This window comes from Rhodnius prolixus, unplaced genomic scaffold (assembly GCF_049639745.1).
Source record: "Rhodnius prolixus isolate KJV_2025 unplaced genomic scaffold, Rpr scaffold_1, whole genome shotgun sequence".
In the NCBI taxonomy this organism is placed as follows: Eukaryota; Metazoa; Arthropoda; class Insecta; order Hemiptera; family Reduviidae; genus Rhodnius; species Rhodnius prolixus.
In genome coordinates, this window is record NW_027411581.1 from 21,898,615 (window position 1) to 21,921,121 (window position 22,507).

The 22,507-nt window shown below is 34.3% G+C and overlaps 1 protein-coding gene across 3 annotated transcripts in view; it reads left to right on the forward strand.

The window, feature by feature from the left end:
- The first annotated feature begins 8,081 nt into the window (after positions 1-8,081).
- Positions 8,082-22,507, forward strand: part of bdg (sodium-dependent transporter bedraggled) — a 103,425-nt gene continuing 88,999 nt past the window's right edge. For 2 of the 3 annotated variants that reach the window (XM_074134492.1, XM_074134505.1), the window contains exon 1: positions 8,082-8,357. The gene's annotated coding sequence lies outside the window, so the exon portion shown is untranslated. The remainder of the gene's footprint in view (positions 8,358-22,507) is intronic. The other variant, XM_074134497.1, reaches the window with a different exon arrangement.

Here is a 22,507-nt window from a genome sequence, read left to right on the forward strand (position 1 = left end):
GTGTATAGAATAAAATGGAAAAGATTATGTATTTGTGTAATTATACGAGGGTCGTTTGAAAAGTCAGTGCAAAGTCAGAGAGATAGCACCACTGGCGCGTATCGAGGTAATGTTTAGTTAGTAGCATCTCTTGGAAGAACACACACCAAGTTTCAGCCAGATCGGTCTATTTCTTTGTGTTTGGCATTCGTTTGAATCGAGGAAGTCGAGTGATTTTCAAAAAATGGACGAAAAAGAATTTCGTGTGTTGATTAAACACTACTTTATGAAAGGTAAAACGCCTCAGGAGACTAAAGAGAAGCTTGATAAACATTATGGTGACTCTGCACCTTCGATTAGAACAGTTTATAAGTGGTTTCAAAATTTTCGGAGTGGCCATATGGGCACAAGTGACGCTGAACGTTCTGGGCGCCCTGTTGAGGTTACTACTCCAGAAATCATTGATAAAATCCATGATATGGTGTTGGATGACAGAAGAGTGAAGGTGCGTGAGATTGCTAGTGCTGCGGGCATCTCGAATGAACGGGTACATAATATTTTGCATCAACATTTGGACATGACAAAGCTATCCGCAAGATGGGTGCCGCGATTGCTCACGCTTGACCAAAAACGAAATCGTGTGAAGTGTTGCAAGGACGGTTCGCAGCTGTTCCAGAAGAATCCGCAGGACTTTAAGCGTCGTTTCGTCACTGTGGATGAAACATGGATACATCACTACACTCCTGAGACCAAAGAACAATCTAAACAATGGGTTACCAAGGGGGAATCTGCGCCAAAAAAGGCGAAGACCGTTCCTTCGGCCGGAAAGATTATGGCGACTGTCTTTTGGGATTCGCAAGGAATAATCCTCATCGACTATCTGGAAAAGGGTAAAACTATTACAGGTGCATATTATTCATCGTTATTGGACCGTTTGAAAACCGAGCTGCAAGAAAAACGCCCACGATTGGCCCACAAAAAAGTCCTTTTCCATCACGACAACGCACCAGCTCACACCTCAGCAGTTGTGGTCGCAAAATTAATGGAAATAGGGTTCCAACTCGTTTCACATCCCCCCTATTCTCCAGACTTGGCTCCCTCGGACTACTATTTGTTCCCCAATATGAAGAACTGGCTGACGGGAAAAAGATTTTATTTAAACGAGGTGATTGCAGAAACGAATGGCTATTTTTCAGACTTGGACAAATCCTATTATTCGGAAGGGATCAACAAACTAGAGCAGTGTTGGACGAAGTGTATAAGCCTAAAAGGAGACTATGTTGAAAAATAAAAAAGGTTTACCCCAAAAAATTAAGTAGTTTTTATTTTTGCACGGACTTTTCAAACGACCCTCGTAGTATATATTACAGAAAATTTTTGCAAATAAACCTTTATAATCAATAATCACATTATAAAAGAACAGAGTAATTTTTATATAACTTCTCAATTTCTCTCGCTAAAAAATTAATCAATTATATTAACAATGTGAACAAAAATGAATTATTATTTAATTAAAAGAAAGCAGAAATTAAAGTATCGACTGAACTATTCTATTATTCATTGATAATGAAGAATCTAATCTTCACAGCTTTTATTAAAAAGTAATATAATCTGTTTCATTGATCTTCAGATTCTATTAGTAGCAGGTTTATTAAGGAGTCATTTAAAAAAATAACTCTATTTTTAAATAATTTGTTGTTTCATATGTATATTCATATTTGGTCAGGTGTTACTTTTAGCTGACTAATCAATTTGATTTTGTCAATATAACAATTGAAATATAAATATGGGACTTTATCCTCTAATATCAAAGAGTATGAATGTTTACATTAGTTAGATTGTGTTACGAATGATTTAGGCGCTAGGTAATGAGGAATGGAGGACTAGCGAGTACCTCATGCTTCATTGTAAATTGAATTTATGTAGTATTTGGTGATTATCAATAATTTAGTTTTTATTTTTGAGAATGATTTTCATTGTTAGCGAAGACCTAGTGTGAGCAGAATAAGAAATACTCCACCCTAACAATCAACCTATGAATGTCTGTACGAATTTAGGTATGAGGTTAGAAGATAGATTGCAGTGTGAATGCATTTATTGGCATGTATGTAAGGAGAATGTGGTGGGTTCTAATGTACGCTCTAGGAGGGTATATTCGTGGCAGTAAAAAGAGCATAGTTAGTTCTATGCACAAATATTTGGCTGAATGGCGAAGAAACAAAAAAAAATAGCCTTCTCAGTTGCTCTTCAGACAATGTTCTCTCACAGGGTAGTGAGATGAAGAAACATCATTTGAAAAGAGAAACTTTCAAGATAATTATAATCTACCTAAACTACCCTCACGCTGCCGCCCAGCTATCTTTTTCTTAACTTTAGATTAGATTAGATTAAATTTGGGTGGCCTCAGGGCCTACGCCACTGCGACCCCTTTGGGTCTATTGTGGCTTCCCTAACTTTAAAGCTCACCCTCCAGACCTGTCCTTTTAATTAGACTCTTAATGCTGGAGAGCGACTCTTGGGTAAAGCTCACAGGCCTTGGTTTTTCCTCCCCGAGAAGTAACATCCTTAGCCAAACAAGCCCCTCACACTGGCACAACACGTGCAGTGCTGTTTCCTCCTCTTCTTGACAGAACCTACAAAGGCTATCATCTGCGAGGCCCATGCGATGCATGTGTTTTCTGAGTCTGCAGTGGCCAGTTAATAGACCTACAATCATCCTGATAGCCCCACGGCCTTGGCGGATTAATTCTGCAGTCAGCCTCGGCGAATAGCCTTTAATAAACTCCTTCGCCTGTCTCTGTCCAGTGGTGGCAGACCACCACTCCTGAGACCTACTCTGCACCCATAAGTTAATGGTCGCAGTCTTAATACACTTCGGAACCCCAAAACAGGGCTCCGGGCCAACGAAGTATCTCGCAGAGCCTTCCCGGGCCAATAAATCTGCCGCTTCGTTACCCTTATGTCCTGAATGACCAGGTACCCAGACCAGAAAGACCTTATTTTGGTCACTAATTTCCTTCAGGGCACCCAGACAGTCCCAAACCAGTTTTGAGTTAATCTGATAGGAACTAATTGCCCGTAGAGCAGCCTGACTATCCGAAAAAATTACGACTTTAGAATTAATAATTCCTCGCCCTTCAATCTCGGTAGCACAGAACCTAATTGCAGCCAGCTCAGCCTGAAAAACTGTAGCTAGCTTCCCTAGGCTAACCGAAAAGCTACATTTCGGCTTCACCCCGTACACTCCCGCTCCCACTCCCTCCTCCATCTTGGAGCCATCAGTGTACCACATTGAATCTCCCACCACTGGGGGTCCACGTCTCCAAGCCTCCCGGTCTCCAATACAGACCTTGAACGGCTTGTCGAAGTTATATTTGGGAGTCATAGAATCCGAAGGCAGGCCCAAAATAGAATCGGCCTCCAGCTCCTCATATAACTCTTGATATGCTCCTCCATGCCTGACGGTAATAGGAGCTTGTCCTTCCATAAGCCTAACGACAACGGCCCTTGCAACGCCTTGAATGTATATGTGCAGTGGGGGCAGATTTAACAAAACCTCCAAGGCCGCAGTAGGGGAGGTCCTCATGGCACCGGTGACACTCAGGCAAGCTAGCCTTTGAATACCACTGAGCGCCCGGATTTCTTAACTTTGCTTTGTGTTAAATAATTTAATTTAATAACTTCTAAAGAGGATCTAATAATTGACCCAATAATAGTAGATACAGTTTTTCGTTTATAGTATGTGGATAAAGAAAAGAATGGTGAGGGCAAGGGAACAGAAGATTACAACATCCTGGCAAAAGATTCTGCTAAAGAACAGATGGAGGATTTGTGACAATGTTCCTCACACTCGTTGATTAGATTTTAAGATAGGTAATTCTAAGTTGAGGTGTAAAAGGGAGCAACTAATCGCATTTTATATAGAATAAAGGTAGTATGTAGCGTAAAGGTAAATCTAGCGTACAAACACAGACAGTGGAAATATTAATCATTTTTGACTCAATTGTATCGAACTTGTGAGAACAGAGTCTTTAATAGAACTGTCAAAAAAATTTGATATTCCTATACTTTCTTCAAAAATATTTTAAGAGGTGGACAAAGGGAGTCAACCTAACAACTTTTTGGAGAGGGTTTTAAGGAATAGAAAGGGAACAATAGTTAGACAGAAGATATTTCTAAAGTTTTTCTTAGTGCTCCAAGCACTTCTACAATTAATAGCACTCTTATTGGTAGAATGAAAGTGCAGAGTTTAAGAATATTGGTATTATTGATGTTGATGAGGCACCAGCTGGACAGAATGAAGGTGCATTGGCCCGATCCTGGTTCAGCCATTGGCATTGAAAACAATTTAAGCGTCCAAAGTGATTAAAACTAAATTTGGAATTTAATTCAGTCAATTAAAACTCTGATTATTTAATTTTAATTTTATTCTTCATTGTTTTTATGATCAAAAGTTTTATTTATTAAATTCCAATTAAATTAAAAGTGAATTTCATTCAATCAACTAATTTTGGCCAATAAAATTTTGTTTTAATTCAATTGGAATTTAATTGATTAAATTGCCCTTCTCTGTCATTAGGGATGAAGGCCCGAAAGCAGTAAGGGATACGAGAACAAGCGACGATAAAATCAGCGATATCATCCATCTCTTATGGTTTAACCACATTTACAAATATAGTGCAGGTGTCGTGCATATGTGTGAAGAAGTAAGAGGCATGAGATGAGTCGCCATCTAATGGATATGGCCCCATTCTTTTGTTATTGTTGTTTTATTGAATAAATAGAAATTTCGACACAAAAACATGAGAATCATGAGAATTTAACAAATACAAACCTTTTTTATTTAATTTTGTGAAAATTCTTCCTTTCTTACTTTTTTGGGACTTACATGGAACCACTAATTTTATTTGTAATAAATATCCCATGTTTATGGCTTTTTTCAATTATTCTTTATTTCGGTGACTTAAAAAAATAATATTGTTTCTGAAGACTTGCATAAATATAAGAAACGATTCGTCAATATCACGTTGGTGTTATTCCTAGACTCCATATGATAACAAATACAATATGCTAACGTGGTGACAATAATACCGAAACATGAGAGGTTTAAGTTTAAATTCCTGTTGGTTTTTACAAGCATGTAGTGTAACAGAAAGTATTGTTTTGCTTGAAGTAAAGGAAATGATAACTGGAATCTCCAAAGATTTATTGACTTCTTAGCTAAGTTGAAATTAAAATTATTGAGGATGTGGTTTTGTCTTTGTTGTAAATGTGGTTAAATGGCTGAATGGTCAAGAACTAGTTGAACAAACTTTTTGCAGTTTAAAATGTATCATTAAAAAAGTTCTAAATGCAAACGGAATCAAATGGATTTTTGGTTGACCGAATTGAATATTTCAGTCCTTCTGAAATCCTGTATTTCACATGTACCTGAATTTGTTTCAGTCTTTGAATAGCACAAAGGTCCAGAATTATTTATTTTAATAGACAAGAGCTGACTGACTATTCTGATTTTTATGTTCCTGAAATACTGGGTAATTAAATTTAGAAAATGCATTCTATTTAGAAGTTGAAGTAAATTTGGCTAAGGACTGATACATTATTGCGTGCTTTATCTTGTTATAATTCAGTACGTATTGTAAACCATTGTTACAATTATAGAAACTGGACCATTATTTTAATCAGCACTTTTCTTTGTAGATAAAACAAATCAATTAACGATTTAAAAGCGTTGAGAATGCTCAACTATTATAAGCTCTTATAAGATTTCTCATGAATTGGCACAAAGTCAAAAGTCGTTTCACTCACTTTTGAAGGAAAAATATACCCTTCTTAAAATATGGAAGCTCACAGTAGATGGAGTTTAAAAAAATTGTCAGAATATTATGGATAAGCTTGGTAGTTCCAGAAGTTCCCACATGACTTCGTAATTCGCTTTAAGTCGTTGTTATACTCGTACATGTCAACGATTATATCTGAATGGCATACATTGGCTACCGTCTGTGTAGAACTCTTGACTGAATTCACATTTCATAAGTAAATTCAACAGGCTGGATATTGTACAAAGTTATCGAAACATTTGTTTGATTAAAAGCGCTTGTTCATTTCATTTATTACAACTTCGCGATAACTAATTTATTCGTTATTTTCAAAATTTGTCATGAAAATTGGCAATACATTCTACAACATGAAAGCATATCCTTCGATCTTGCGCACATACTATCCCATACATCGTATGCAATATTTCAGTATCTACATTACTATGAAAGAGTTCAACTGTTGGTTTTCGTTTTTTTACGTAGTCAACTCTACAGGATGACCATCAAATAAGGGAACACGGAAATATAAATTGACTTCGTTAAAAGTAAACTATTTTGTTTTTATTTCACTTTTAATAATTATTGTAACTGAATTGTGAATAAGGCACTGTTTGATAAGATCTGTAACTTTTTAATTTTGTTCTCGCCAGCAATTAAGAAAGAAGAGTCCGTTACAATATTTCTTTTGTTAACTTTCTCACACTCCTAAGTTTGAATGTGATAGACAATGCGCTATTGTTGTGCTGGAAATTACTGAAGAATTCTTAAATTAAATAAATAAATCTTCAAGAAGGTGAAGGATGCACTTCTTAACAAATATTTACCGCTATCTTTATTATTTACTAAATTTATGCAATCTGACCAGAAGTGCGTCTACAATTTTTTTGGGTAAAGTAGGGAGGTTTGGTTTGAAGTATTGCATTATGAGATTATGTTAGAATTTGCGAGTCACATCATTCGGAGAAGATTGAGAGATTTTGGGCAGAAGCGTAAGCAAGACTCTTTGTCAAGTTGAAATCTTTTTCTTATTAATTGTATCATTAATACGATCAAACTGTGGCGTTCAAAAAAATGATCTATGCTGTGATACCAAACTGTAGATCTGGACTCCACACGAAACTTAAACACAATGGAAATGTTTATTTTGTTAATATGGAATGTCCCATGGAATTCTAGAATTCCTGGCTATCTCAATTCCCCATCGAATTGATCAAATATGGTCAAATCATACAATATTATTGCCAGCATTAAAACATATTTATATTTGTAGAGCACTTCTTTCCATTAGTTGTTCTTTCTTAGTTTTACACTCGGCGCCTCGGAAGCCGAGTGGTAGGCGTGGCCCGCAATACTAAGATGTAATGCGGTACTGGATTCGATTCTCCAGGCTAAGCTTTTAATTTTATTTAATGAGAAAATTAAGTAAAGAATTTAGCTATCCGCCTCTGTTCTTGACACCTGATTGGTGACAATAATAATCTTTATAATAAACGTAAAATGTTTTTGTATTGGGCTTCGAGTTTTCCTTTAGACATATCTTGAGATTTTCCGCTATATAACGACCTAGGTACACTTGGACATATCGGACCCTAATCCCTTATGGAAGGGACTAGCTATGCGGTTAGCGTTTTGGTTTCCCACGCGGAGGTCCCGCGTTCGAATCCAGCTGCTGACCCTTAGATTTTCTCTTCCTAGAAGCTTCTTACAGCTCACTGTCCGGTGATGGACAGTGTTGTCTGTAACGAAAGTACACTGTTCGAAGGCTGGTAGTGCACTGGAAAAACCTCCAGATGCCAATAACCTCATATGTTGACGTAAAGTCTTCCTGAATGAATTGGCATTGCATATTACCTAGACTAAAATTTGTGAGTAAAAAATGGACAATTTTTTACAATCACCGTGTTCATTGTTATAACCCTGTTCATTACAAAAAGACGGAAGACAATTAAGTTCTTACATCATTTTCATGACCTGTGAGACCTTGGGACAAACATAAGTCACAAATTTATGTAAGTAAAAACCAAAATATCTACCTAACATTTAGCTATGTTTTTAAAATAAGAATTCCGATTAGTTTGAAGGTTAAATAAGCCTGTTATTAAATTTATTATCAACAAAAATAGTGGTAACAAATGATATGTAGAACATAAATGGAAGTAGACAACTTTAATTATGTTACCTATAGCTAAAGTTAGATGGCGTTAGCTGTGCATTAACTAAGTAGTGGAAGGAGTTTGGAAATAACTTCAATAAAGTATAGGGGGACCAAGTGACTAGGTGAAGAGATTGTCTTGTGAGTGGAAGGAGCCAGCACAGGCTTCAGTGAAGTAGACGGGATACACGCTAGATATTCGTTCAGTGTACCTTCTGTGGTGACGTGGCACTCAGCAGACCTGAGGCCGGTTTGTACAGTCCCCAATCAACAACTGTTACTGTGTAGTTACTAGATTCACTGCACAACTCGGGCCCAATATATACAGTGTGAAGTGAACAGAGTGCTAGATACTAAAATTACCTAAACTAAACTGAATACAACATGCTTTAAATTCTTCTAAAATAGTAAGTTACTTGTTCATTTTCCTTATTTTTGTTGTTAAAGTAGATATGAAAGGCCGCCTTAATTGACCTTGGTTTATTTTTAAAATTTTGTTTTCAGAAAAAAAAAACTACTACGAAAAAATCATTGTATTGCAAATTTGAATAATTTAATTCGAACCAATGAGCTTCATTCAAATGAGTTTGTTCAGTAATTATTGGGAATTATTTAATACATTTCTTTTACATTTTTGAATATTTATTCAATTGAGTGCTTACACATTTATTTCTAAACTTACTGTTATTATTTTTATTTTCCTTTTATATAAAACACTATAATCTGCACAGTTCAGGATTTTTTTGTGTGTTTTTGTCTTCTTAAGATAAACTATCTGCAGACATTAAATGATCTAATAAACAGGCAATTTCTCTCTGTTTATCGAATGAATTTGGAAGCTTGTTTTTATTTAGATTGATTTGGATATTTCATCGGGTAAGGGTTTAACGCCACATTTAGGGGTCCTAGTTAGGTGGTTTTAATCAGATTAAAAAGAAATTAATTCAAAAGTGATCTTTACTTCCTAAAATGCATTCCATTTCCTAATTTTCAAATGTCTCAAATCATTAGTCTTACTTGCATTTCTTTCAATTTTGAAATTTCTATAATTTAATTCTAGTAATGAGATCTTATTCGTTTTTAAAGATCTGGTTTTCAAGGAATGGACCATTACTAGCCATATTATCTTTAATTAAAGTGATGCGATTTACTGGAAATGTAAATTATTAATCAAACTTCAACTAGAGTTGTCTTTAACGTAGAGTATTTAAGAAAATTTTTGACTCCAGCTATAGTTTGTGTTGCAACAACGGCCTAGGAAGAGAAAATCTAAGGGCCAGCATCTGGATCTGATTTATTCATCAGAAAATAATTATTATTTAATATTCCTTTAAATAGGGTCAAGTTCCCCCTTTATGATTGCATAAGAATTGTTTTTTTAACTCCATTCAAAAGTAACTATCAAATGGTTGAGCTGAAATATTAAAAATAAATAAATGTTTTAATTTCCCTATTGTTTATTGAATTTACCTTGAATTTGTCAGAATTTTTTGTAAGCTGATTTATTTTATTTCTTATTAGTTATTGGCCGCAGTTTCTTTTATAGTAAGATTTTGATTTATCTAGTACGATGTGGATACTTAAGCATATATCTAAAAATTTCAGAAAGCTTCTTTTATGTCGAAATTTGACCTTTTTGAAAAAAATAATGGAAGAAGATTGTCTCTTTCATTTTACCCCAATTATTCCTCCTGCTGTTAAAAACAAAATTCAAAAAGAAAATAATCCTTTTTCAAAATGTCAACTGCTGGTCCCTGAGTCATTGCTTTCCAGAAACCAAATAAGTAAATTGTAGATTAATAATTTTTGAATGAAATATTTAAGAAGATACATTAAATCTTAAAGTCTTCAGCGATGTGAAGCGATGATGATGATGATGAGTGTCAACAATAACAGTATTTACAGCAATATTCTTTAAATACTTCAAACAACTTAACTTTGCCGGAAGAGTTTTACTTTTCAAGTTGCGATGTTTCAATGAATTCAAGTCTCAATGAATATCTTGAGATGTAAAAGACAAAGCACTTGGTAGCGAAAACATACACAAATTGAGAAGTACATTACCCAATAAGGTACCATATTATTAAATGGGCTTTCTAAGTAGCGTTCCCAAAATTGTCAAATGTCAATTTTTATCTGCGATGCCAATATAAGAACACATCTGTATATATTAGTACATAGTTCGAGTGTTTTGGCAGACTATAATATTTCAATTTTTTGCAACCCCCTTTTCAGGACCGCAAGTGGTCCAAGAAATAAGCTGTTGCAAAAGTTACTTTGAACAGCATAAAGTAGTAAACTGCATTGTGGCATTCCGTTACTATTCAGCGTTGATTCATGCAGAGGCTATTTTGTTTTACTGTTATGAGTTCTGTAAATGTTTTGATTCGGAAGATGTGTCCAAATTAACTTATAACTAGAATACAAATAGTCAACATTTATACCGATAATTTTCTAACCAATTTGGCCAATCCATCAATAATTATGGTGATTCATCAGCGACTTAAGAGTTTTAGTAGAAGTTTAAAAACATTTTCAATTGTTAAAGAAATGAAAGAAACTTGTTTTGGGAATAGTAATGAACAGAATGACTGTCCAGTTCGATCAGGTTGGTTTGATATTCCTTTTCAGGAAGTCTCCACAGTTCAGCGTTCTATGATGGAGGTGGTTTGTTTAACGGCAGAACTTAGACAGAAAATCTTACTGAAGGTTCTCTGCTGCAATTACCTTAGATGAAAATTCACCTTAATTTTAAATAAATAAGAGTCAAATTCGAGTCATTTGAAGTAGACAAGCTTATTTTTTTCTTAGAAGCCATTGTAGTATATTTTAACATTTTCTTCAGTTTTACTGGGGTTCCGTTAAAGCAAAAAAAGTTCTCTTCACTTCCGTTAGCGGTTAAACATTTCTTATAACCAATACTACCATTACATAGAGATCCATTTTATAGGAGTTGTAACAAAAACAATATCATTGTATTGGAATGAACCTAGTCTTAAAATAACTGTGATATTGTTTTTTATGAATAAACTGTCTGTTCTCTAATTTTCTTTAATAAATAAATAAAATAATAATGTTACTTTGTATAGATGTTCACGAAACTTTTTTACTCATAAAGAACGAAATACCACAATCGCCAAGGTGGTACTGGTAGTCAGTTTGGTTGCCTTCCTAATTGATTAAGTGGTGAAGTCAATAAAAATCTAATTGAATAACAAAAAATACTAATTGGAAGGCATAGCAATAAACTAATCAGAAACAAAAAAGTTAAGCAGTCCCCGTAATATTCAACTTAGATTTAGTACTTTTAAGCTGCAGTTAAAACACAAAACCTCTGAATGACACACGTTAGATGCTAATCAAATAATCTAAATCTTTAACATTAATTTGTGGAGGATTCAATGGACATTAAAACGAGAGTAAGTCCACTTTCTACACCTTCCTGGTAGGAATGCATCTGTGATTCCATGAAAATATTTTCTCATATTGCAATAATCTTCTTCATAGCAGTTTCTAGGTCGATTACAGGTGGTTTTCTTCTATTCACATTCAAAGTCTACTCACTTAGATGTTTTCTTTTTTTTTGACAATTTTTGGGGAACGATGTGGATACGCTCTGGTGGACAATGTCATTGTTCTGAATCGTCTCAGTTGCCGTTTACAGACAGTTTGACTTGTATACTTTCTTCCATCTTCGTAAATACTATTATCAGACTTTTGTAAAGAGAATTTCTTTCACATTATCTCCGATGGTTAAAAGGATAAAATAGTGTCAAAATCTTACCAGCACCGATCAAATCATTGATACTTTCGGAAAGTCATTCCTATGGGGTAGACCTCTCATAGATCTGAAATAGATCTGATTTGAGATATCTGAGAAGACTCAGAATCGGACGATTTTAAGTGGAGGATAAATGCTCAGGCTTCCATATCTTCTTCTAAAATTTTTGAAATCTCCTCCTTTTCTCCACAGAACCTGTAAATGTCAAGTACTGTCTTCGACTCTTCAGGTGCTCACCAAATGGACAATGATCCTATTTTTGCTAATGCCGAGGCAAGCTCCAGTTCTTTTACGGTTATAACTGCCTGCATAGACAGCAGATCTATGTTTGCCTGTTCCTCCTGAGCTAAGCTTTGCTCGTTTTGTCTGCATCCTTGAGCTCCACAGAGTGAAGCCAGTCGCTTAACCCACGGAGACCTTGTCGGCCTCTTATTTAATGTTATGCCAGTACGCTCTGGTTTCCTTCTAGTTTGGACACTAGATAGATTTAGATTTAAAGTTCTGACAGATTTATCTCCAACATTGCAACTTGTTCCTATATTTAATTACCTTTGGTGGCCTTCTTAATGTAACCAGCACTTTAAGTTGCTCGGGTGTCGCTCACTCTAGAAGTAAACTGTTGTCAATCCGGATGTTATAAACGGCAAGGAGAGCAATCACAAGTTCTCACCAGATTTTCGCAGTTCTAGACTTTCTTTTACAACAAGGTATTTCTGAATTGGCAATAAGTTAACGACATTCGAACCTCACAGTTTTCAAAATAAGTCTCAATGATTCTTATAATAAATGAGAATTGTTCAATAACGATTATTTAATCGCACTAAACCAAAAAGTCAAAACTTTATTACACATTACTTTATATTAAATTTGAATAGAAGTATGTTGTCAATCATACTAAAGTAGGGTGAATATGAATATGAAAGTGCGCAATGTGAGGTAATGAAGAATTAAAGCAGCTGCAATGTACGATTCTTTCAAAGCTTTTTTAGTTAATGTTGTTTAATCAATACAATGCCGGACTAGAAAGTTAGAAACAACATCTTTAAGGGGACCAGGGAAGATTTACAGTAATGTATTTTATACTCAAATAAGGAAAATAATTAATTTTAGTTTACAGTGATGCGTATTTCCTTAAAATATCAGGGCCGAAATGTAAATAACCAAGAGAATTAGGTTATTATTTCAACAGCAGTTAAATTTGTATTAATGATCTTTCACAAGATTCTATCATCCAAATTAAATAAATAAAAAAGAACATTATTTCAAAATAATTTTTTGAATCTTCTCTTAATCAGCCTTGAATGTTTATCTGTTTGGACTTTGTCCAAAGAATGCTCATTTGCACATTTAAAGTTGTAAATTTTCTATCGGCAAAGGAAAAACAATTAAAATTTGCTGTAACGATCCGATCTGAGGTTCTAGTCAAAATCCGTCCACCAAATATCCGATTTTGCGAGTTTTCACGATAATTTAGAAACAAAATGCGTGCCAAAACGGTTACAAAAAACGTTATGAAAGCTTTTATGATTTCATAGTAATAAAATTCAAACTTCATGTGACACAATCAATGATATAAAGTCTTTATCATTTTCTATTATTTTTACACTAACAATAAAAATTATTTTCTACTTTTTTCATGATAAATCTGAATGAGGTGATAAATTTAATGTAAAGTAAACTGAAGAAATGTATATTTTAGAAACTGGGCAGTGAGATAATGTATCCTGGCTACATAAACTGCCATTTGCAATTGTTTTATTAATTACGATCTAGTGCTTGCGCTATTTCTTCAAGTCGTTAATTACAAGAAGTTCCTTCACCCGAACATATAACAGTTCTTCAAGTGTTTTTCATGCCATCCCAACACCATAATCTTTTATTATTCGTATGAATATTTTATACGCTTCGTTAATCATTTAGAAAAATTATTTCATATTTTTCTTTAAGTATAACTTATAATTTTAATTATGATTATTTTTTAATAGCGACTTATTCCAGCATGGACTCCACAGAGTTCCAAATTAAATTCTGTGCAGGTTTTCTTTAAAACCATTTACAAATCCAATTAAAAGGAGATAGAGGTTTACTTTACCAGATCAAAAGTAACATGGCGTAATTAATTTTGATTTTCTTAATTACCAGTTTGTACTACATATAGTCTACAAAGGATGGAGGCTTCACCAGGATCTGAAGTTATTTCAGGTGATCTTGAGCTTTTTTTACCACTCTGGAAAGTCTTCCTTTGAACTTAAGTAACCAAGCGAGCCTAGAACCATTATTTTTCTAGCTTACCCAGCCATCAATGGCAAATTCAATCAATCTATTCTGGCAATGCAGTCAGATTCCCGAAGTATCCACGTTGCTCTGCTTCGTGCAAATCTTACATTTTCTTTCGCATTCTTTGATCGTCAATTTCTGCCACACTTTTTTTTTAAAGAAGTAGAGAATTCCAGCCTGTTTTGTAAGGGGATTTTTAAGATTTCTTAAAGCATAAAGCTTTAGCAATGAAAATAGCGACGATTCCCAGTTTCTACAAGCTTTGATTTCTTGTGATGGTCGAAACAGAACGTAAAAACTTTACAGAAAACATTATTCACTCTTCTGAGATTCTTTCGAAATGCTCTCTAAACTTATGAATCCATAACTTCTATTTTTATCATTTCTTTAGGAGAATTCATTTTAGGGCATTTTTGAGACGATAAGGTCGGTGAAAATTTTTATTCCGGTGAAATGCACGTTTACAATTTGGATATTAACAGTAATAATAATAAAACCCTTTTAGCACTAATGGCTGTAGATCTCCCATTTAATAAATTTAAAAAAAAAAAATCTGTCTGCCATTGCATTACATGTGTATTATGAGTAATTGTTTTTTATAAAAATATTTATGACAGTCACTGTATTGTAGAATGAGAAAATTAAGGGCATGTTTTGTATTATTGGGGCACGGATATTAAGAAATTACTTCACTGATTTCGTCACCATATACTAGTTCATTACCTTGGCTATTTACTAGTTTTATGTTTGGTAACGTCACCTTTTCAAACGTAACTTTCATTTCTGCCCTCGAGGAAGATTAAACAAAGAATATTTTCCATAATGAAATTGCTGGTAACTAAATTAGAAACCATATTCTACAATATTTGTCCTATCAAGAGTTCAGAATACATGTCTGCTTGTTCCACAACATAATTTGTCTCCTAATAATTCCATAAGGATCGTACAGTAATTCTGATACATACGAGGGTCGTTTGAAAAGTCCGTGCAAAAATAAAAACTACTTAATTTTTTGGGGTAAAACTTTTTTATTTTTCAACACAGTCTCGTTTTAGGCTTATACACTTCGTCCAACGCTGCTCTAGTTTGTTGATCCCTTCCGAATAATAGGATTTGTCCAAGTCTGAAAAATAGCCATTCGTTTCTGCAATCACCTCCTCGTTTGAATAAAATCTTTTCCCCGCCAGCCATTTCTTCATATTGGGGAACAAATAGTAGTCCGAGGGAGCCAAGTCTGGAGAATAGGGGGATGTGAAACGAGTTGGAACCCTATTTCCATTAATTTTGCGACCACAACTGCTGAGGTGTGAGCTGGTGCGTTGTCGTGATGGAAAAGGACTTTTTTGTGGGCCAATTGTGGGCGTTTTTCTTGCAGCTCGGTTTTCAAACGGTCCAATAACGATGAATAATATGCACCTGTAATAGTTTTACCCTTTTCCAGATATTCGATGAGGATTATTCCTTGCGAATCCCAAAAGACAGTCGCCATAATCTTTCCGGCCGAAGGAACGGTCTTCGCCTTTTTTGGCGCAGATTCCCCCTTGGTAACCCATTGTTTAGATTGTTCTTTGGTCTCAGGAGTGTAGTGATGTATCCATGTTTCATCCACAGTGACGAAACGACGCTTAAAGTCCTGCGGATTCTTCTGGAACAGCTGCAAACCGTCCTTGCAACACTTCATACGATTTCGTTTTTGGTCAAGCGTGAGCAATCGCGGCACCCATCTTGCGGATAGCTTTGTCATGTCCAAATGTTGATGCAAAATATTATGTACCCGTTCATTCGAGATGCCCACAGCACCTTCACTCTTCTGTCATCCATCACCATATCATGGATTTTATCAATGATTTCTGGAGTAGTAACCTCAACAGGGCGTCCAGAACGTTCAGCGTCACTTGTGCCCATATGGCCACTCCGAAAATTTTGAAACCACTTATAAACTGTTCTAATCGAAGGTGCAGAGTCACCATAATGTTTATCAAGCTTCTCTTTAGTCTCCTGAGGCGTTTTGCCTTTCATAAAGTAGTGTTTAATCAACACACGAAATTCTTTTTCGTCCATTTTTTTGAAAATCACTCGACTTCCTCGATTCAAACGAATGCCAAACACAAAGAAATAGACCGATCTGGCTGAAACTTGGTGTGTGTACTTCCAAGAGATGCTACTAACAAGACATAATCTCGATACGCGCCAGTGATGCTATCTCTCTGACTTTGCACGGACTTTTCAACCGACCCTCGTATTAACAGGCACGAAATTCATTGTAGCGTACTTCCAGTTTCCGGTAAGATGATATTTTGTTTGTTACAAGGAAATATGCTCCAAAGTTTCGTTAGTAACTTTCCTTGCTTTTGACTTTTTTAAAAACAGTAGTTTATTTTTTGCTATTTAAATTATTATTGATTTCTAATTATCTTGAATTATTATTATATTTTTTTAATTTAAGGCACTTCAAGGTCTGAAATCATTGGTTCCCAGAGCTTTTTCGTTGCATTGCTGGCTGCTGAAAAGTATGCTCACTGAGAATCCTGTACGCAAACCACTGAGATAATCCATTCCCTATCTTATTAATTGTAATTATACTTTCGTAAAAAGAGAATGAAACGTAAGTCAGTAACAGATTTAAACAAAGTATAATTAAAAACTGTTACGAATTTTATCGAACGGACTTTGCGTTAACTATAAGGTTCAGGTACTTTATTCATTTTATTTTTTTTCAAACATGCCGATTTTCATTTTTGTTTTCTCAAAATATCTGCTTTTTGGCAACATAATATTCTCTCAATTGGCATTTGCTAAATTTTTTTTACGTTAGCGCAATTTTCTATCGTTTCTAAGTACAGTTGCTGCTAGGGACTTGGACATCACAAGATTCATTTTACCGACAAAATGAACTTTTTTGGCCACGTAAATCGGGTTCAGAGAGATTGTGTAAATATTATGGCTCTATTCATGCCGAAGACTCCTGATCCTGGACTTCCACAGTAATTATGGGGTTCAGAAAGTAGAAACTAGGTTAGCAAGTTATCCTTAGACTCATGGATGGTTCATTGTGTCTGGTGCTCAATTTAAGCTCAGATGGAAACGTGCCAGCTGTGACTTTCGCGATGTATACCTCTGTCTTTTAAGTGATGCTGACTTCTATTGAAATAGTAGCTTCAATATTCAGTTGGAAGCGATCCTCATACTGATCCTCTTATTCGAATCTTTAGATAGCCAGGTAGTTTTTCAAAACCCTAAGGTCTCCTAATAAGAACCACTCTTACAGTATAAGGAATCGAGAGCAATTTTACCGTCTCGGTTTACACACCGGGATTCCAGATAACGAGAATGATGACGAGCAGGCGCGGAAGAGAGTTCGTTGGTTACATTGACTCCTCAAACCCGTTACCTCTTTAACATACCGCTGTTGCCAAACGGAAATGAATCAGCGGATTTCAAAAGATCAAAAGGTACCGGATGAGTTGGAGGTTCCATTCCAACTGTTTACATGATTCTGTTTAACTTGAACAGGTCTCGGATTCACCAGCTATTTCAGGTGATGAGTTGACTGTTCTTCAAAATGTCGTCTACATATTGATTAATTAATTAATAATACAAATATTTATCATCAATTTGCAAATCTAGTATGTATTTGTGGTACTGCGTTCGATTCCCAGGCTAAGCCTTGAATTTTAATTAATGGTTAATGTAAGAACTGCTTAGCCTCCTTCCAACGCACCTTATTGTTAGTTGGGCGTAAAGCCCGCCTGAAAAATAGGCATTACTTTATCAATTTATTTAGGAACTATACTTTTTAGCAACACTTAAAAATATTAGAATTTCTCTCTTTGCCTGTAGATTAACACTGAGCACCTTGCGTATTTATTGAGCATCTTAAAGGTGGATTTCAGATTTATCTGGAGCAATTTTTAAGAAAAATAAGTTAAAGTCATCTTTGAGAAAATTTAAAAAAAAATCGAAAATTCCCGAAAAAAAATGGTACTTTCATTCTTCGGAGTGGAATTTTCATTCTTCGGAATTTCGGCAACACTTTCATCCCACCTTAGTAACATGGAGCACACAAAACCGTGCTTTATACTTAAACGAAAAAGCCTAACCAACCCCCTCGTATGTTAATTAAGTACGAAGTTAAACGCATTTTTCTGGAAAAAATATTTTAAATAAAAGTGATAGACTACCATAATTGTGTTTAAAGGAAAACGTTGGAGCCATTTTAAAGAAAATCTCTAAAATATTCCCTTCAATAAAATTGATTTCCGGTCGGGCGAGTTTCCCCCTTCAGGACAACGCTGCTAGTCACTAATATTGTCCGTACACAACTAATTTACCGCAATGTGCGTTGGAATGAAACAAGCCCCTTTGAGAAGGATTGTTGCTCTTATGCTATGTCCAGATTCCTTGCTTGGGGAGGTTTCTCTTTCTGAGATTGTAGCTTGTACAGAATTGTATAAACTCTCTGGGAATCACTGGGAGATTGAACTCTTTCTATAATTGTTCTTTAATCACTTGATTCAAGTATTATGCGATAACTAGTGCTTATTGAGTATCTTATGGATGGACTTTTGTTTTATCTAACGCTCCAATACTCCCTTCGGAGGTTAGAGGTTTAAGGCAAATTTACGCGGTATTAATCTACATCTTTTTTCATCAACTCTCAACCAATGAATCTTTAAAAGGCAAAAATTAAAGAAACTTTTTGTAAGATATATCCTACATCCAATAAGCAGCTGCCGTTCTGTTGATTGTCCAATGCAGCTCCGACGGTATAAGAGGTCATTCAGACAACAAAAAGCAAAGAAGTTGGACAACAAAATTAAAGATTACTGTTGATGCTAATATTATTATGAGTAAACTCAATAAAGAGAGGGCAGGAAATTTATACATTCGTGTACGGCGGTTGTTCATCAGTATATGAAAGTGTATCCCGCACGAGAACAATGAACCGACACGGTCTGTTGACGTACTAACCACAGAAAGGAGTGAAGGCCCTTATCTGTACTAAATAGAAGTAGTACACCGCCAGCTGCCACCATTTTTGTACCATTATTTTAGACTATGTGGGTATTTTTAATTTCATTATGTATTAACCTTGCACCAAAGAGATTGTGTTCAATTAAGTAGTACGAAATAATTTTGGAGAATATTATGTAACAAGGAACAACGTTCAAGATGCCATTATTGCAATAGCTTTTAATAATTATTCTACCAAACTGAAAGAGTAATTTTGCCATAATTTTTAGCTAGTGTATAAGCATTGAGAATTGTTCGTAAGAAATAAAAGGCTCTCGTCACTTTAACAAAACCAAATTACAGTAGAAAAGTACGTATAACATACGTATAATAAGTAAAATACTCGTATAACATAAAGTTTTCTAAAATTGACCGAAGTTTGTCGAATTAATGGCCTTACTACAATTGCTAATAGGATAGTTTATTTTTATTTTAGTTTTTAATTTTAGTTAACAATCAGCGTACATTGCGTTATAAGCTACAAAGATTATGTGAAATGTCCGCAACACTTTCAGAGTGGAGTCGTTACCCAAGTGGTTAACCACTATGTACAAACTTCTCTCGTTAGAGAGGAGGTGACAATGCATTCTTGTAAAATTTCTTGTAATATTTTAATGGAATGTCCTGCGAGAAAATTCTTATACTAGAACAGTGAGATGGGATTCCAAGCTTCCTGCAACTATCAGCCACCTGTGAAATGAAAGGAGTGTTTAGGTTTAGGTTTGTAATTTCGGTTTGATTGGTTGAATGCAAAGATACTGCGACTATGGAGACTGCCAAGAAATGGATTCTTTTGAGCTTTAAGTTCTGGTTGAATCCCACAAAACCCGAACCTTTCTTACATTCGCAGAAATACATAAATCTTTTGTTGTCTAGGAAGAGTTTTGAACTGTTATCCAGGTTATCTTTTTATTTATATGAAGCGCCTGTTAAGTTTTGTTCTCTTTACTTGTGTTTAGAGATCCATTAAGTAATTTTTCGATTTAAATCCAAGATTAACTACTAGTAAAAGATTTAGGTTCTAGAAGACAGGATGAAGAGTGATGCATCGAAGAGATACTATGTTGAAACTTTGTTTCACAAACCTTTTTTCTAGAATTATTGAAACTAAATATGATTCTGTGATTACGTTTCGTGTTTGTTAATTCCATTTTCGATAGAACTTTTATTTATTTTTAAGAAAAATATAAGTTTAAATACTATTTTAAAATAGAAAATTCTAAGTGCCTAAGACAATATTTTTGCTAAACAATTTTGTTTGTTATCCGTAAAACGATTCTATTATCTTAAATGGATCACTTATCTTGTCTATATACTTTTTGACAATAAAATCAATTGTCTTTTTATGACCTACATTAAAAATTTCTCAACTAAACAGTCTAAATAGAACAGAGAGAGAGTAAATAAAAGAAATTGGCTTCACTTTTGGAAAGAATAATAGGAGCATTTTTCCTTTTCTGTTTATACACAATTACACAACTGGCAGTAGGCGGTAACAATAGTTATCTATTAACATTGTCTATTTCCCTACAAAATTAGAAACATTCCGAATGACCGCATGAAATTCTTACTTAAACTCTTTTTAGTTTAGATTTATTTCTGTTTCAATGATCTAGCTATTTCTAGCTGCATTGGTTAGATTTCCAACAACTATTTTGTTTTTTAATAGATTACATTTGTAATTTTAGAAATAAAACTGCTAAAAATATATTTGATTTGTAGCTAGAAAAGTATCTAGTGCATCAGCTAGTTCATTCATTACTCTACATCTGATTTCTTATCATTTGTTTCTTTAATTTATAATAACAACGCTTCATGGTATGTCCAAACAGACAGCCTTCTTCCAAAGTTGGAAAAATTATGAAAATTAATGAAAAACTACTAAAAAGTGAATTATTAAATCATTCTTTCGCTAAGCTCTTCTTAATTTTTTGGTTTCTAGCATCGCTAAGAGAATGCGTTGCAATCGCATCACATTTAAAAGTTGGTTTTTCACGGATGAACATATTTAAGGTGCAAAAGAACACTATGTAATACCGCAAGTATATATGTTACGGTGTGTTGTAACTTGAGAAACGACTTCCCTAGAACACTCAGATTTGATGAGCAGTTTGATTTTATTGATGGAGGATTCAATCGAAAATTTAGGAGAAAAATCCACTAACTAATTTGAGACTTTATTAGGCATTTTCAATTTCTATGGACTGTTAAACAGAAATAAAGTAAATTTTTGCCTGTGAACCTTAATATCGTATTAAACTGGCAAGAAAATTTGCTGGGACATAAGATATGCAAATTTCAAGTGTACAATTGTTTTATAGTGTACCCTACATTCCTCCAATATTTGTCTTAAATATCCAAATCAACACTTCATAAAATATGTAGTAAAACATTCAAAATATTATCATTTAGCCAATTATATCCAAAACTGTTTAACCAAATTTTTATCTATAGATGGAAAACAAGTCTACTATGTTCAGTATTGTCAAACATTTCCGATACAACCATGTGGTCAGCTATTTTTGTCATACATAATATTACATATGAATATCAGCGTATGACATGGAGTTATTATGTTTTGAAGGATATACTGATTTCTGTTTATTAATAAATGGATTCTTTTTCGATTTGGTTAGAAAACCAGTTTTTCTAGAAAAAAAAAAAGATTTCAATTCACTCGTTTAATTTTAAAGTTCAAGCAATTTTTGTTAAAATTTCAACAGTTTAGAAATCTTTCTGCAACTTGTGCACAACTGAATTTTTTTATATTTTTAACTCTAGCAGTGCTGTAATTCAAAATAAAATTATAGAACTGTATGTTATTCTAAAATGGCAGGGGTATCATAACCAACCTCTACTTCTAAAACTGTCCCAAAAAAATTATCTATAAATGAGTAAAATTAGTATGTGGTATACCATCCTATAGGATGTTTTAATAAAATTATGGAGAACTTCTAAAAAATCTAGTAAATTATAACTTTCGGTTGATCGATTTGGCCCACAACTGAACGACATTTAAAAATTTTAAATTTAAATATTCTACAATTTTCCTATTTTGAGCTTTATTGGATACAAAAAACACTGAGAGAGAGAGAGCATCTCCAAACACTTCTTCGTATGCAGCGGAACTCAAACGCGTATTTCCGGCAAAAAAATCAAGTGGGAATCTGCATGATTGCAATACTTCCGCTTAGAAGTGAAAGGAGAGAAAATAATATTATCAGTTCTCTTTTACAAATAGTGAAATGGTGTTTTCTCTATCTTCCTTTAAAGCGCGTCAACATCTCACAGGTTGAGAATTTATTTTTATTTCTTTTTATTTGGTTCAAAATATTTGACTTTTTCTCAAATTCATTTTCTGTTCAATCAATCTGAATGAAAAATGATACAAATCTTTTAACAACTTCGTAAGTTATATTAAAAATTTCAAATTTTATGTTTTATCGAAGAAGTTAGCATTCATCAGAGATGCGCCATTATCCTAAA